The following is a 15647-nucleotide window of genomic DNA, read 5'->3' as shown; positions in this document are numbered from 1 at the left end:
GAAGCACTATTTACAATAGCTAAGATCTGGAAACAGCCCAAGTGTCCATCAGTAGATGAATGGATAAAAAAGCAGTGGTACATATACACAATGGAGTACTACGCAGCTGTAAGAAAGATAGATCTCTTATCTTTTAAGACTACATGGAAGGACCTGGAAAGTATTATCCTAAGAGAAATCAGCCAAACAGAGAAAGAGAAGTATCATATGATCTCACTTATTTGTGTTATATAATGAACATAACAGTGTATTTAGTTATCGCATTTTGTATTTACCTAAATTATTAGCTGCTCATTTATTGATTTACATTTAAAGAGAATAATTATGATTTATTCTGCAGGGAGTTCTGCTGCTATGAATTAAACCCTAAGTGTTCTCTATTGGGCCATTGATTTGTCAAATTCTCTTGTATTTTTTCAAAACTCAAAAATTTGTATAACTAAAGCAAGAAGTTATAGCATGTACTATATTGTCCCTCAGGCTTCATATTATCTAGTTATTAGAATGAAGAGGAGAGTCTGAAAGTTCCTATTAAATGATAACATTTGAAGTTAATTTATTTTTATTCAAGAGAACTTTTCTCCAAGCCAATAAAAGATGCAAAAATGATATTCATATATACATATACACCCTACAGACTTCAAGTTTACCTTTAATCATTTTGTAGGTTTTTTTTTAAATAAGAGCAGTCCAAGTCTGTGTGTGTTGTTGTTGTTTTTCTGTGTGTGCATGTGTTTGCAGACAGACTTATTCAAGAAACTATATATATATAATCTGGTAAGTTTACAAGTTATCTAGTGTCTTTTCTACTTCTATATATGTAGTTCCATTGTCTTGTATAAATAAGATCATTGTTGTTAAAAGCAATAATAACCTACCTCTGAGCCCTTACACAATTCCAAAATACTGTAGTTGTTTGACTTGAACATACAGAATTAAATTAATATTTCAACTATTTTTCAACAAGGGTTAAAAAAATTGGTTAGTCCTGGCTGGTTTGGCTCAGTGGTTGGAGCATTGGTCTGCGGACCAGAGAGTCCTGGGTTTGGTTCCCGCTAGGGGCATGTACCAAAAAAAAAAAAAAAAAAAAGAATTGGTTAACACCCTCTTTAAAGGTGTTTACTCAAAACCCAAATTTCCTTATCACACTGGCCAACTTCAGACAATATATCCTCTTATAGTTTCTAGTGTCAGGGACATTTCTTTGTAATAAAGGAATATATTCTCACATAATGTTATATGTGCACACAAGCAATACATTGATCTGTAGTATATCTGAATATATGGTATAATGTAATGCCTTAAAACAAAACTTAAGTAAGCCCCTCAAAATAAAATAGTTATTATAATTGACATTTGTGATTTGATTACTTTATGGAGTGAAAATTTTAATAATGTGTTTATCTGCCACAAGCCCTACTTCAGAACAGCCTATATTTCAGGACTAAGAAACAAAACAATATAAAACAGATCCCATGATAAAAGGACAGGGAGTACTTGAAATAATTGAACCATGCTAAACCCAGTGATATTCATCTACAACAGAAATGTTAATAGCTAATGGTTGTGATATGAACTTATCATTGATTTTTTTGCATAAATTGCCCACATGTTATTAGCAGCAGGCAAACCTTGTTGCTACAGTACTCTTCTCTAAAGCCTATAAATTATAAGCCTTAAATCAAAAAGTGCTACAGTGGCACTTGAAGGTTACACTGTTCTAGTTGTGTTGATGAACTGAACTTTCTAAGACCATAAAGCATCTTAAAGTTAAATCAGTGAGAAAAATGAACACAATGTATAAAAAATTATTATCTAATCATGCTTTGTGTACTCATAAATGTTTAATGATAACATCAGTACTGAAACTATGAAATGACTCTACTAGATAGTGGAATCTTAATTTAAAAAATTCATTTTCTCCAATGATGCTGCTAAAAGAGATATAGAAGGCATCCGAAGCACTCTCAAAGTGTTTATTATACTTTGATCCATTCGGTTGGTTGTATGGTTTTCTAAATGCATAAAAAATTTGTAATGGTAAACGCCTTAAGCTTTGAACTGAAGTAGACATTATAGTTGAGCACATTTTCATAGTAAACAAGAACTCTTCCAGAATAGAAAATGCTTTTCAGTTAATGGAGATGAAATTGAATTCATTATAAGATTTTCTTGACCATCTCGTGGGTTAAAGGCTAGAATGAGTTAGTAGGATGATTTTAATAGGACAATACCAAGGAATTCAAGAAGAGAATAAACAATACTAGGTTATGCAAATCTTAAATAATAATTTACCTTAAAGCAAAGGGACATATTGGATTGTTTCTGAGAACATTTGTAGGTCTAATTCAAGTGTCATGTGATTTTTGAGACAAAGGGTGGTAATCAACTTCCATGATAACACCATCTTCTGATATTCTTTCTCTCTTACTGCCATGAGGTTTTGGATCTCAGCTATATTGTAAGCCACAATCTAGGAGGTCCACAAGTTGAGAAATTAATTAATGAATACTTTTGGCTAATTTTTACCAAAGAATAGACACCTGCCAGCAACCATGTGGTGAGCTTGAAGTAGATACTGAAGCCTTGAGATGACTATAGCCCACAGACAACTGTCTGACTATACTCTCATGAAAGACTCTGAGCCAGAACCACCCCACTAAGCTACTCCCAGATTCCTGACCCTCAGAATGTATATAAGATTACATAAATTTGCTTTACTATACTGCATAGTTTGGGAGTAATCTGTTACACAGCAATGGATAACTATAAACTCTACATATCACCTTTCCCCCCCGCCAAGGATATTTCTTAATATCATTAATTTATTTATATTTGTTACAGATGCTTCTTATTTTTCTCCCACTGATTCCCACCTCGCCCACACTCCCCGCCCTAAACCCAGCCTTGTTGTCCATGTCCATTGTTCATGCATACATGCATATAAGTTCTGTGGTTTTTCTCTCCCCCACCACCCCCTCTTTTGAGAATTGTCAGACTATACCCCACTTCCATGTCTCTGGGACTACCCCATTCCTCAGACTGTATGTACATTATATTCAACAAATAAGTGAGATCATATGATACTTGTCTTTCTCTGTTTGGCTTGTTTTGCTTAGGATAATACTTTCCAGGTCCCTCCATGTTGTCTTAAAGAATAAGAGATCTTTCTTTCTTACAGCGGTACAGTACTCCATTGTGTATATGTGTTGTAGCTCACTGTCCTTAGAATCCAACTTGTCTTTAAGCTGCCCTAATTAACAACCTCAGAGACAGCAAGATGAACAATGGGGAATGTTATAGAGGGCTTCAGCCCCATAAAAATTAACTAGAGTTTGACCTTCACTGGGAATTTGAAAAGCAACATCCTTCAAGAAAAGGGAGGACAGAAACGGCCCCAAGGCCAGAGTGTCCTGCATGCTCTCTAAAGAAACTGATAGGGAGAAACTGAAACTCCCTTTACCCCATAAAACTGTAACTGTTCAACATGTGTGTATTGCACCTGACTGACCGCTGATATCTGTCTCGAATTTGTTAGTTTTTAAAACTTGGATAATGGAATGAATAACAGGACAGATGTATGCTGACCCAGTTCACCCAGTTCCCTTTCGACTCAGCTCCCTCCTCCCTCCGTTCCCTCCTGCTTATCGCTAACTGCCTCGGCTTCTGTACACGCAGCTTGCTTGCTCTGCTAAACTCTTGAATGACCCCTGCCCTATATAAGCAACCCTCCCCCTGAGCTCGGGGCTGCAGTTCTCCTCTGTGTAGGTTGGCTGCAGTCCCTGCGCAGGTAATAAAACATCCCCAAAAACTGAAAAATGGAGTCTGAGTGTGGTCAATCTCCTGGGTTACAACAATATGTACCACTGCTTTTTTATCCATTCATCTACTGATGGACATTTGGGCTGTTTCCAGATCTTAGCTATTGTAAATAGTGCTGCTACAAACATGGAGGTACATACATTCTTTCTAATTGGTGTTTCAAGCTTCTTAGGGTATATTCCTAGAAGTGGGATCACTGGGTCAAATGGAAGTTCGATTTTTAATTTTTTTGAGGTAACACCATATTGTTTTTCATAGTGGCAGCACCTGTCTGCATTCCCACCTGCAGTGTACTAGAGTCCCCTTTTCCCCACCCCCTCGCCAACACTTGTTGTTTGATGATTTGTTGATGGCGGCCATTCTGACAGGTGTAAGGTGATACCTCCTTGTTGTTTTAATGTGCATCTCTCTGATGATTAGTGATGTTGAGCATTTCTTCATGTCTCTTAGCCATTTGTATGTCCTGTTTGGAGAGGTGTCTATTTAGTTCCTTTGCCCATTTTTTAACTGAATTCTTTGTCTTCTTTTAGTTGAGTTGTATGAGCACTCTATATATATTGGAAATTAACCCCTTATGTGATATATCACTTGCAATTATGCTCTCCCATACAGTGGGTTGCCTTTCCATTTTGATGATTGTATCTTTTGCTGTGCAGAAGCTTTTGAGTTTGATGTAGTCCCTTGTGTTCATTTTCTCCTTCGTTTCTGTTGTCTTAGGTGATGTATCAGTGAAAATTCTGATACGTATGATGTCTGAAATTTTGTTGCCTACAGTTTTATCTAGGATTTTTATGGATTCATGAGTCACATTTAAGTCTTTTATCCATTTTGAGTTTATTCTTGTGTAGGGTGTAAGTTGATGGTCTAGTTTCATTTTTTTTGGATGTACCTGTCTAATTTTCCAGACACCATTTATTAAATAGGCTGTCTGTACTCCACTGTATGCTTTTGCCACCTTTGTCAAATATTAATTGAGCATATAGCCTTGGGTCCATTTCTGGGTTCTCTGTTCTGTTCCACTGGTCTATATGCCTGCTCTTGTGCCAGTACTAGGCTGTTTTTATTACAGTGGCTTTGTAGTAAAACCTGAAATCTGGTAATTTGATCCCTCCTAACTTATTCTTCTTTTTCAAGACTGCTGTTGCTATTCGAGGTCTTTTTTGTTCCATATGAACTTTTGAAGCATTTGTACTAGTTGTGTGAAGTGTGTCGTTGGTATTTTGATGGGGACTGCATTGAATCTATAGATCGTTTTGGGTAGTATGGACAATTTAATGATGTTATTTCTTCCTATCCATGAACAAGGTATGTGCTTCCACTTTTTTATATCTTTCTCTATTTCTTTTTTCAATATCCTGTAGTGTTCTGCGTATAGGTCCCTTATTTCTTCGGTTACGTTTATTCCCAGGTACGTTAATTTTTTTGCTAAAATGGTAAATGGGATTGTTTTCTTCGTTTCTCTTTTTGGGAGTTCATCATTGGTATATAAGAATGCCATCAATTTCTTGAGGTTTATTTTGTATCCTGCTACTTTGCCAAATTCATTTATTAAGTCTAGTAAATTTTTGATGGAGTTTTGGGTTTTTCTAAGTATAGTATAATGTCATCTGTGAACAATGACAGTTTCACTTCCTCCTTTCCAAGTTGGATCCCTTTTATTTTTTCTTCATCACTGAGTGCTGTGGCTCAGACTTCCAGTACTATGTTAAATAAAAGTGGCAAAAGTGGGCATCCTTGTCTTGTTCCTGCTAATAAGGGAAATGCTTTTAACTTTTGGCCATTGAGTATGATGTTGGCTGTAGGTCTTTCATATATGGCCTTTATTATCTCTAGATACGATCCCTTTATTCCCACATTGCTGAGCGTTTTTAACAGAAACGGATGCTGGATGTTGTCGAAGGCTTTATCGGCATTTATTGATATGATCATGTGTTTTTTATTCTTCATGTTATGTATGTGGTGTATCACATTTATTGATTTGCAAATATTGTACCAGCCTTGCATCCCTGGGATGAATCCCACTGGTCAATGTGAATAATTTTTTTGATATATTGCTGGATCCGATTTGCTAGTATTGTGTTCAGGATTTTCGTGTCTATGTTCATCAGGGATATTGGCCTGTAGATTTTGTTCTTTGTAATGTATTTTTCTGATTTTGGAATTAGAATTGTGCTGGCTTAATAAAATAGGTTTGGAAGTCTTCCTTATTCTTGAATTTTTTGAAATAGTTTGAGGAGAATGGGTGTTAGTACTTCTTTGAATGTTCGGTAAAACTCCCCCGTGAAGCCATCCGGGCCGGGGCTTTTGTTTGCTGGAAGAGTCTTGATTATGTCTTCAATTTCCTTAGTTGTTATTGGTTGTTCAAGTTTTCTATCTCTTCCCGGTCCAGTTTTGAGAGACTATGTATTTCTAGAAATTTATCCATTTTGCTTAGATTGTCACATTTGTTGCCATATAATTGTTCATAGTAGTTGTTAACGATCTTTTGTATGTCTGTGGTGTCAGTTGTTACTTCTCCTCTTTCATTTCTGATTTTGTGCATTTGGGTGTTCTCTCTTTGTTTCTTTGTGAGTCTAGCTAAGAGTCCATCAATGTTGTTTATCTTTTTGAAAAACCAGCTCTTTGTTTCATTGATCCTTTGAATTGTTTTTTTTTTGTTTTTTTTTTTTTTTTTGGACTCTATGTCCTTTCTTTCTGCTCTGATCTTTACTATTTCCTTCCTTCTACTTGCTCTGGGGTTTTCTTTCTGTTTGCTTTCTAGTTCTTTAAGTTGTGAGGTTAGATAGTCAGAGATATTTCCTGTTTCTTGAGGTAGGACTGTAGTTCTATGAACTTTCCTCTCAGAACTGCTTTTGCTGTATCCCATAGATTTTGTGGTGTTGTGTCTTCATTTTCATTGGTTTCCAGGAAGCACTAGACCAAATGGATTTAATAGATATCTACAGAAAATTACACCCCAAGACTACAGAATTCACATTTTCTCAAGTGCACATGGGGCATTCTCAAAAATAGACCACATGTTAGGACACAAACTAAGTCTCTACAAGTTCAGGAAGATTGATATCATATCAAGCATCTTCTCAGATCACAATGGCATGAAAGTAGAAATCAACTGCAAAAAAAAACATGGAAAATCATTTGAACACATGGAAGCTAAATAACATGTTATTGAACAATGAATGGGTTACCGAGGAGTTCAATAAAATAATTATTAGCTCAGTTTTATAAGTCTTGCTAGAAGCTTAATTTCATAATTTTTCTTCTGTAAAGAATAAATTAAAATAACATCATTTTACAGTCAATATCAGTCACTTGATATGTTTTTTAACATAATGCAATCAATGATAAGGTTTAGGAAAATAAAAATGATATTTGAAAAAATTAAAGGTTATTATCAAATTATTTAAGCTATGAAAATATTTAACTTATAAATCAATTCCCAAATAGAGTTTAAAAATAGAAGCCTTATATGTCATTCAGGTCAAAGTATTGAATGGGCAATTCAAATCTTCAGTAGATAACAGAAATTACCTTCTTGTTGCATTACTCCCAAAGCATTGCCAAAGAACCTGAAGAAAGGTGGAAAGCTGCTGGTTAGAAATGTACATGTATGCTTAGAACTATATGTTTACATTGTGAAGTTTAGTTTTTATGAGGTGAAATAACATTAAGTAGTTGGGCTACACTTATAAGAACATATTTTTAAGCTCACTTGTTTAACACTGGTATTTTTCATTTTCAAAATATATTTTTATTTTTCAGAGTTAGGTACCATATGCAAAAAGGTAAATGAGGTACAGTTACATGCTAATACAGCAGGCAATTTTGAAACCACTCTTCTGTTATTATTTTGGCTTTAAAAATAGTTTAATAGGAACAGATAATACTTATATGATGCTTACTATTTATCAAGCTGTTTTCTAAGCACTTGTAATACTCACAACCCTATGAGGTTGAGTTTGGGACTATTATAGTCTCCTTTTTTTTTTTTTTTTGATGGGGAAGTGAGGGGGAGGAACTTGCCCTGAGTTATACAGTTAATAAGTGGTAGAGCTGAATCCAAACAATCTGGAGTCAGAGTCAGTGTGCTTATGTCCTAGGCTGCATTCCCTCAGGAACAGTTAATCCATAGTTCCAGGTTAGCCTCATCACATTATAGAATTTAGATAGTTCAGATTCAGTTCAGGTGTTTTCTTCCACTCAAAAGTCTTCCCTTGTCTCCCTCAAATAACTCTTTTTGTTCTTCTACTATAAAATGAGTGTATCCCTGCCACTGCATGTATCCTCTGTGTTAGAATTGCCTGTTAATGTGTCTGTATTATTATAGACAGTGAGATCTTTGAAGAAAAATAATGTCTTATTTATCTTTGTATTATCATATTTTTTCTTACCTCAGGGTCTGATGTTCTGTATGTGCTTAATGTTCCATGGATTGAGCTCAACTGAACACTAGTGCATGTCATGAAAAATTACTGTTAGTCCAACTAGTATGTAAAATAATGATCTATTAAGTGCTTATGATATACAAGACATCATATTATACATTTAATACATATATTATTCCATTTTAGTCTTACAATACCTGTGAGGGAATATTACTATCATCATTTTACTCATAAAGAGAGTGAGACTCAAAAGGGTTAAGTGACTCACTTGCCCTAGGTTGCAGCTGTTAAGTGATAGACTCAGGCCTCTAAACCCTAATCTATCATATTTATAAAGCCTATACTCTTTTCTTTTCTTTACCTATTACACTGCCTCCAAGAGGCAATTTTGAAAAACATTCTTCTCTGATTCCAAAGCTATACCCAAACTTCTAGATATTATATATCACCTTAACAACAAAAAATTGAGACTAGTCAGGGGATCAGGTAACTTTAGGTGGTGGAGTAGGTCCAGATAGGGACATTTTGCAGTCATTATGACAGTGTACATACGGACCTTCATAACTGAAATACACATATTGGTGAAGTGTATAGTGTATTTTCTTTTTTATTATTATTAATTTGTTTTTGTTGCAAATATTTCTCCTTTTCCCCTATTGACACTCTCCTCTCCATCTCCCCAACCCATCCCCAGCTTTGTTGTCTATGTCCATTGGTCATGCATACATGCATATAAGTTCTGTGGCTTATCTCTTTCCCCCCAAACCCCCCTCCTCTGGGGCTTGTCAGTCTGTAACCTACCTCTATGTCTTTGGGTCAATTTTGTTCATCAGCTTGTTTAGTTCATTATATTCCACAAATAAGTGAGATAATGTGATATTTGTCTTTCTCTGCTTGGCTTGTTTTGCTTAGCATAATACTCTCCAGGTCCTTCCATGTCATCTCAAAAGATGAGAGATCTTTCTTTCTTACAGCTGCATAGGATAAAAAAGCTGTGGTGAAGTGTATTTTCTATCAATCTCTTGTACCTTTATAATCACTAGAATTATAAGTAAACTGTATTCATTAATGTTAAGAATGGGAAAAGTTGTATTCATCCACATTAAATCAATGGGAGGCAGTCATTTATGCAAGATGTGGTTTGACTTAGAAGGGACAAACCTTTATTATGTTGAACATTCAGTGGGAAACGTAACTGTAATGAAAGATTTGAACTACTCTCTTTTCAAACTAGAGCTAAGGAAAAGGTTTTATTTAGAATCTTAAAAAAATATTTGTAATAATTATGTGTGCATGTTTTACACAGATCATATATATATACAAGCAATACCATATAGACAAGCATTATTATGGGAGTTAACAATAATGTTAATCTCCTAAAAGTAAACCTATACAACTGCAACTCCATTGATTAAAGGTTGGCAAATACTTATACTTTTAATTGAATTTTACATCACACAGAATGAAATAAGAAAAGAAAATTCAAAATTTTAGTAAGACTTCAATAAAGTTTCTCTAAATACAACAGATTTCCAATGATAAATGAGGGACATTTTCAGAGCAAAGTTAAAGATCTGCAAAGTGTGGTGTTTAAGGCAAAATATGAACATGTATATATCCATTATAGGTTCACCAGGACAAGCACTTATATTTGAATTAGCTAAGCGCTAGTAGTTTAAGGAAGAAAATGTTCAGGTGAAATTTTATGGCAAGAAATCCTTGTTGGCTTGTCATGACTTCATCTACATCAAAAGAAATAGAGAGCTTTATATTCTACAGGGGAATTCTTTACAAGCAATGAAACAGGGCAGTCCTTCACTTTGATGACATTTCTCACAGTCATTTTGACCCTCTGTTTTTGGATAAAACTACATACTACATACTAGTTTTCTACATAAAACTTTTTACAAGATGTTGAACTTTTGATGAAGGAATGGTGATTGTATTCTATTCTTAGTTCTTCCCTAAGTTCATGATTGACAAGAGGCCAAATTAAAATAGACTGTGGTGAATCTGTACAATGCATTTATCTCTTAATTATACAACTGTATAAATTACTTTAAAAATAAAGTCACAGTCAGGCCGGTGTTGCTTAGTGGTTGAGCATTGACCCATGCATCAAGAGGTTGCTGGTTGATTCCTGGTCAGGATGCATGCCTAGGTTGTGGGCCTGATCCCAGTGGGGGACATGTAGGAGGTGGCCAATCAACGTTATCACACATTGATGCTTCTATCTCTCTCTCGCTCTCATTTCCTCTCTCTGTAAAATCAATAAAGTGGAAAAAAATAAAGTCCCAAAGTAATAGAAGAATAATTTTCTAATTTTATTATTCAGCTTACTCTGAATACTTATGCTAATTAAATATCAAGCATTGTACTCTTTTGGAATTTATCTCAGCTGTGGTCAAGTTTGCAAAGACAATAAAAAAAAAAAAAAAAAAAAAAAAAAAAACCTAAAAAAGGTATGTGAAGACATGGTTGGTTGTGAGTTGGCTTGGAAGGTTCTGCTGTAACATGCTTCTTATGGCAGTTTCTTCACTCTTCAAGAACACAGGGAAGATATTTTATGACCAATGCTACTAGTTCCAGTAAATGTATTTTCCCTATCTGAATATTACTAGGCAGAGATGAGGGGGAGGGACCCATCTATATTAGTCTAGATATCTGACACCCAGTAGATATTCCCTAAATATTTGTCAAATAAATCAAATAAAAATAATTTCAGAAGTAAAGATAATATTTATTTCCCTAAACTTTTTGCATCTTCTGGAGTTCAATAAGAAAACCAAGCTAGATGTTCTTGTAGAATAGTAAAGTATCATGTATTAGAGATACATCATTTTTTAAACTGAATGTTGATAGTTTCTTTAGGAATTCCAAATTTAGAGATAACTTTGTATATCATACATTTGGGAGCTTCCCAAATACATCTGGAAACTGGCTCTATGATAGATGCTTATAAAAAATGCAAATTCTAGGCCCCTAGTCCCAAAGATTCTGATTAAGTAGGTCTAGAATGAGGCCCAGGAATTTCTGAGCTTAATTATTTTATTTTTTATTATTTACCTTATTTATCATGTTGGTAAAATTATAAAACAGAAATAAAAATAATGTAGCAGAAAACTTTTATGGCTTTGGATTGAACAAGAACGTTTAACAAGTCTTAAAAAGTATAAATAACCAGATACAAAAATCAATGAATTGGTCTATAAGAAACAAGAATTTTGTTCAAAAATGAATTATCAGTTTGATAGAAAGAAAACTTATGCAACGTCTAAAATTGATAGAGATTAAAGTGTGGAATATATAATTTCTACAAATTGAGAAAAAAGAGAAAATATGGTAGCAAAATGAATCAGAATAGATAATTGATGGAAAGAGAAGCCTAATTGGTTTCTAGTATATACAGAAATGCTTACGCTATTTATAATTAGATAAATATAAAGTAAAGCAATAAAATGACACCAATTTATGATCAGCAAAATAATGTGTCAGTTGTATATAACCAACTATTGTCTAAAATGTGGGGAATTGTTATACTTAATGCACTTCTTGTGAAAGTGTAAAAAAGTAGTTCTAGAAAAAAATTGGTTAAAACAGTGAAATTAAGAATATGCATACCACATGACCCACTCTTTGATGTACGTCTTAGAAAAAGTTTAAAATATTTGAAGCATTATTAGTGGAATTGGGTCTTTGGAGGCAACTCTGGGTAATCACAAAATAAATGTATAATTAAATATGTTAAATACATATCATGGGCTACTAAACAGTATTTATAGCAATGAACCAGATAATAGGTTAAGAAATGTGATTAGAATTTAAAAAGCATGTATCAAAATATTGTTGGATTTCTACTTCTAGCATAATTAAATGAGGTACTGCTAGAACCTGCTTGCCCATAAATAATACCCCCTAATTATTAATAAATTTTAAATGAAAAGGAAAATTAATAAACAACAATGACAACAACATTAAGAAAAACTAACAAGATTAATATATTAAAAAGTTGCAAAAGTAAGCAGATTCTGAAATTTTAAGAACTGACATTTGAAAAAAGTATAAAGCAGAGGTATCTCATTTTTATAGCTTTTATCTTTAGGCTAGGCTAAAATCTCCATCATGTGAGATGTTCACAAATGGTTACCATTGCCAATTTACACTGGCTAATGATGATTAATTTTGGGTACCACTTCCCAACCAAATGTTTAGTGAAACACATAGTTTGATATTGGCTATGGTGGGTATTTTTATAACTTGGAAATCAGAAAATGCTAAAATCAGGATTTTATTTATATTATTTTCAGATGTGTAGTAATTAAATATTTATAAGTACACACTGAGTAGTTAAAATTGGCCTAAAAAGCCCATGGGCTTTCTGGCTTAAAAACCCAGTAGACAGAGTTTGGGGCAACTACAATCAGTAGAAAAATATGTTGAAAATTAATAATGGAGAGAAACATAGAAGGAGAACCCTACATTCTGTGTATAAGCTCTATCAAATCTCTGCTAGTCCCAGAATTACGCATGTCCACAGCAGACAGCAGACAAATAACAGAATGTAGCCATGATAAAGATAAAAAATAAACCTAAATTTCAACTCCTGCTCAAGAGACAGAGTTTGTCATTTGCATCCAACTAAGTTAATAGCTTGATGAAACAAAAACAACTATTTCTAGTTATAAATCAGAGTACAGAGGTTCCTCAGAAAAACAATTCTAAATAATCCATGAGTCAAAATGAAATATAATATAGGTAATTTAAAAATATTTTCAACTGAAAAATAATAAAAAAATGTAACAATATATATTTGTAGATTGCAGAGAATGGTAAAATCAGAGGATACCGAACTCAATTCCTCCACAGACAGTAAATCTATAGCTATACATGGAGCATTTCCCTCTGAAAGAAATTGAGAATTTAACTGGCACAAGAACAGGCATATAGATCAGTGGAAGTGAACAAAGAACCCAGAAATTGACCCAAGACATTATGCTCAATTGATATTTGACAAAGGTGGCAAGAGCATACAATGGAGTAAAGAAAGCCACTTTAATAAATGGTGTTGGGAAAATTTGACAGCTACTTGCAAAAAATGAAGCTAGAACACCAACTTACACCATATATAAGAATAAACTCAAAATGAGTAGAAGACTTAAATGTGACTCATGAATCCATAAAAAATCCTAGAAGAAAATACAGGCAAACAATTTTCAGACATCATATGCAGCAGAATTTTCATAGATGCAATGCTTAAAGCAAGAGAAAAGAAAAAAGAAAAAAATATATAAATGGGACTACATCAAACTAAAAAGCTCCGTACAGCAAAAGAAACAAGCATCAAAATAGAATGGGAACCCACTATATGGGAGAACATAATTGCCACCAATACATCAGATAAGGGGTTAATTTCCAAAGTATATAGAGCACTCATACAACTCAACAAAATGAAGACAAAGGACCAGTTAAAAAATGGGCAGAAGATCTAAACAGATACTTCTCCAAACAGGACATACAAATTGCCAAGAAACATATGAAAAAAGGATCAACATCACTACTCATCAAAGAGAGACAAATTAAAACTACTATGAGGTATCACCTCTCACCTGCCAGAATGGCTGCCATCAACAAATCATCAAATAACAAGTGTTGGTGAGGGTGTGGAGAAAAGGGGACTCTAGTACACTGCTTGTGGGAATGCAGACTGGTGCAGCAACTATAGAAAACAATATGGTGTTTCCTCAAAACTTTAAAAATTGAACTTCCATTTGACCCAGTGATCCTACTCCTAGGAATATGTCCTAAGAATCCTGAAACACCAATCAGAAAGAATATATGTACCCCCATGTTCACAACAGCACTGTTTTCAATTGAAAACCTCTGGACCCAGCCCATGTGTCCATCAATAGTGAGTGGATAAAAAAGCTGTAGTACACATCCACAATGGAATACTATGCAGCTGTAAGATAGAAAGATCTCTTATCATTTGAGATGACATAGAGAGACCTAGAGTGCATTATGCTAGGCAAAATAAGCCAGTCAGAGAAAGACAAGTATCACATGATCTTACTTATTTGTGGAATATAATGAACAAAACAAACTGATGAACAGAATGGACCCAGAGACATGGATGTGGGGTACAGACTGACAAACCTCAGAAGAGGGGGATGGTGGGGAGAGAGGAGATGGATTACAGAATTTACATGCATATATGCATAACCAATGGACATAGACAACAATGCTGGAGAGAGGGTAAGATCAGGAGGAGGGTGTCAATGGGAGAAAAAAAGAGAGACATCTCTAACACAAGTGAATTAATGAAAAAAAAAGAAAGAATGAAAGGAAGGAAGGAAGGAAGGAAGGAAGGAGGGAGGGAAAGAGAAAGAAAGAAAGAAAGAAGAAAGAAAGAAAGAAAGAAAGAAAGAAAGAAAGAAAGAAAGAAAGAAGAAAGAAGAAAGAAAGAAAGAAAGGAAGGAAGGAAGGAAGGAAGGAAGGAAGGAAGGAAGGAAGGAAGGAAGGAAGGAAGGAAGGAAGGAAGGAAGGAAAGGAAGGAAAGAAAGAAAAGAAAGAAAGAAAGAAAGAAAGAAAGAAAGAAAGAAAGAAAGAAAGAAAGAAAGAAAAAAAGAAAGAAAGGGGTAGAGGGAAGGAGGGAGGGAGGGGGAGAGAGAGAGAGAGAGAGAGAGAGAGAGAGAGAGAGAGAGAGAGAGATTGAGAACCTAGCTGAGTGACTCCTAAGAAGGGAATGGCATGATCTATTCAGTATTGGAAATAAAACTGCCAACCAAGAATACTTTACTTGGAAAACCCATCCATAATTGAAGGAGTTTTCCAAACAAGCAAAAGCTGTAGGAGTTCATCACCACTGGACAAGCCTTACAAGAAATGTTAAGGGACTTCTTGTAGTTGAAATGAAAGAGTGCTAATTAGTGCTCACTTCAGCAGCACATATACTAAAACTGAAATGTACAGAATAGATTAGCATGGCCCCTGCCCAAGGATGACATGCAGATTCGTAAAGTGTTCCATATTTTTATCAAGCATCTTCTCAGATCACAATGGCATAAAACTAGAAATCAATTCTAACAAGAACATGCAAAGACATTTGAAAAAATGAAAGCTAAATAGCATGTTATTGAACAGTGAATGGATTACCATGGAGGTCAAGGAAGAAATTAAAAACTTCCTGGAAACCAATGAAAATGAACATACAACAACACAAAGTCTATGGGATACAGCAAAAGCAGTTTTGAGAAAGAAGTTCATAACACTACAGGCCTACTTCAAGAAATAAACAAACAAAAAAATTCTAGTAAATTATCTAACCTCACAACTTAAATAACTAGAATGCAAAAAACAACAACAACAACAACAACAACAACAACAACAAAACAGAGCAAGTACATGGAAGGAAATAGTAAAGATCAGAGCAGAAATAAATGA

At 34.4% G+C, this 15647-nt stretch overlaps 1 non-coding gene across 1 annotated transcript; it reads left to right on the top strand.

Annotated features, from left to right (window-relative positions):
- The first annotated feature begins 15133 nt into the window (after window positions 1–15133).
- On the top strand, window positions 15134–15239 carry LOC118636767. The gene has a single exon (XR_004960752.1). It is a non-coding gene; the product is annotated as a U6 spliceosomal RNA (small nuclear RNA).
- The last annotated feature ends 408 nt before the right edge of the window (window positions 15240–15647 follow it).

The sequence above is a fragment of the Molossus molossus genome, unplaced genomic scaffold (genome assembly GCF_014108415.1).
Source record: "Molossus molossus isolate mMolMol1 unplaced genomic scaffold, mMolMol1.p scaffold_m16_p_2, whole genome shotgun sequence".
Taxonomy (NCBI): domain Eukaryota; kingdom Metazoa; phylum Chordata; class Mammalia; order Chiroptera; family Molossidae; genus Molossus; species Molossus molossus.
Note: the sequence above shows the minus strand (reverse complement) of the source record. Positions and strands in the feature narration are given on the sequence as shown.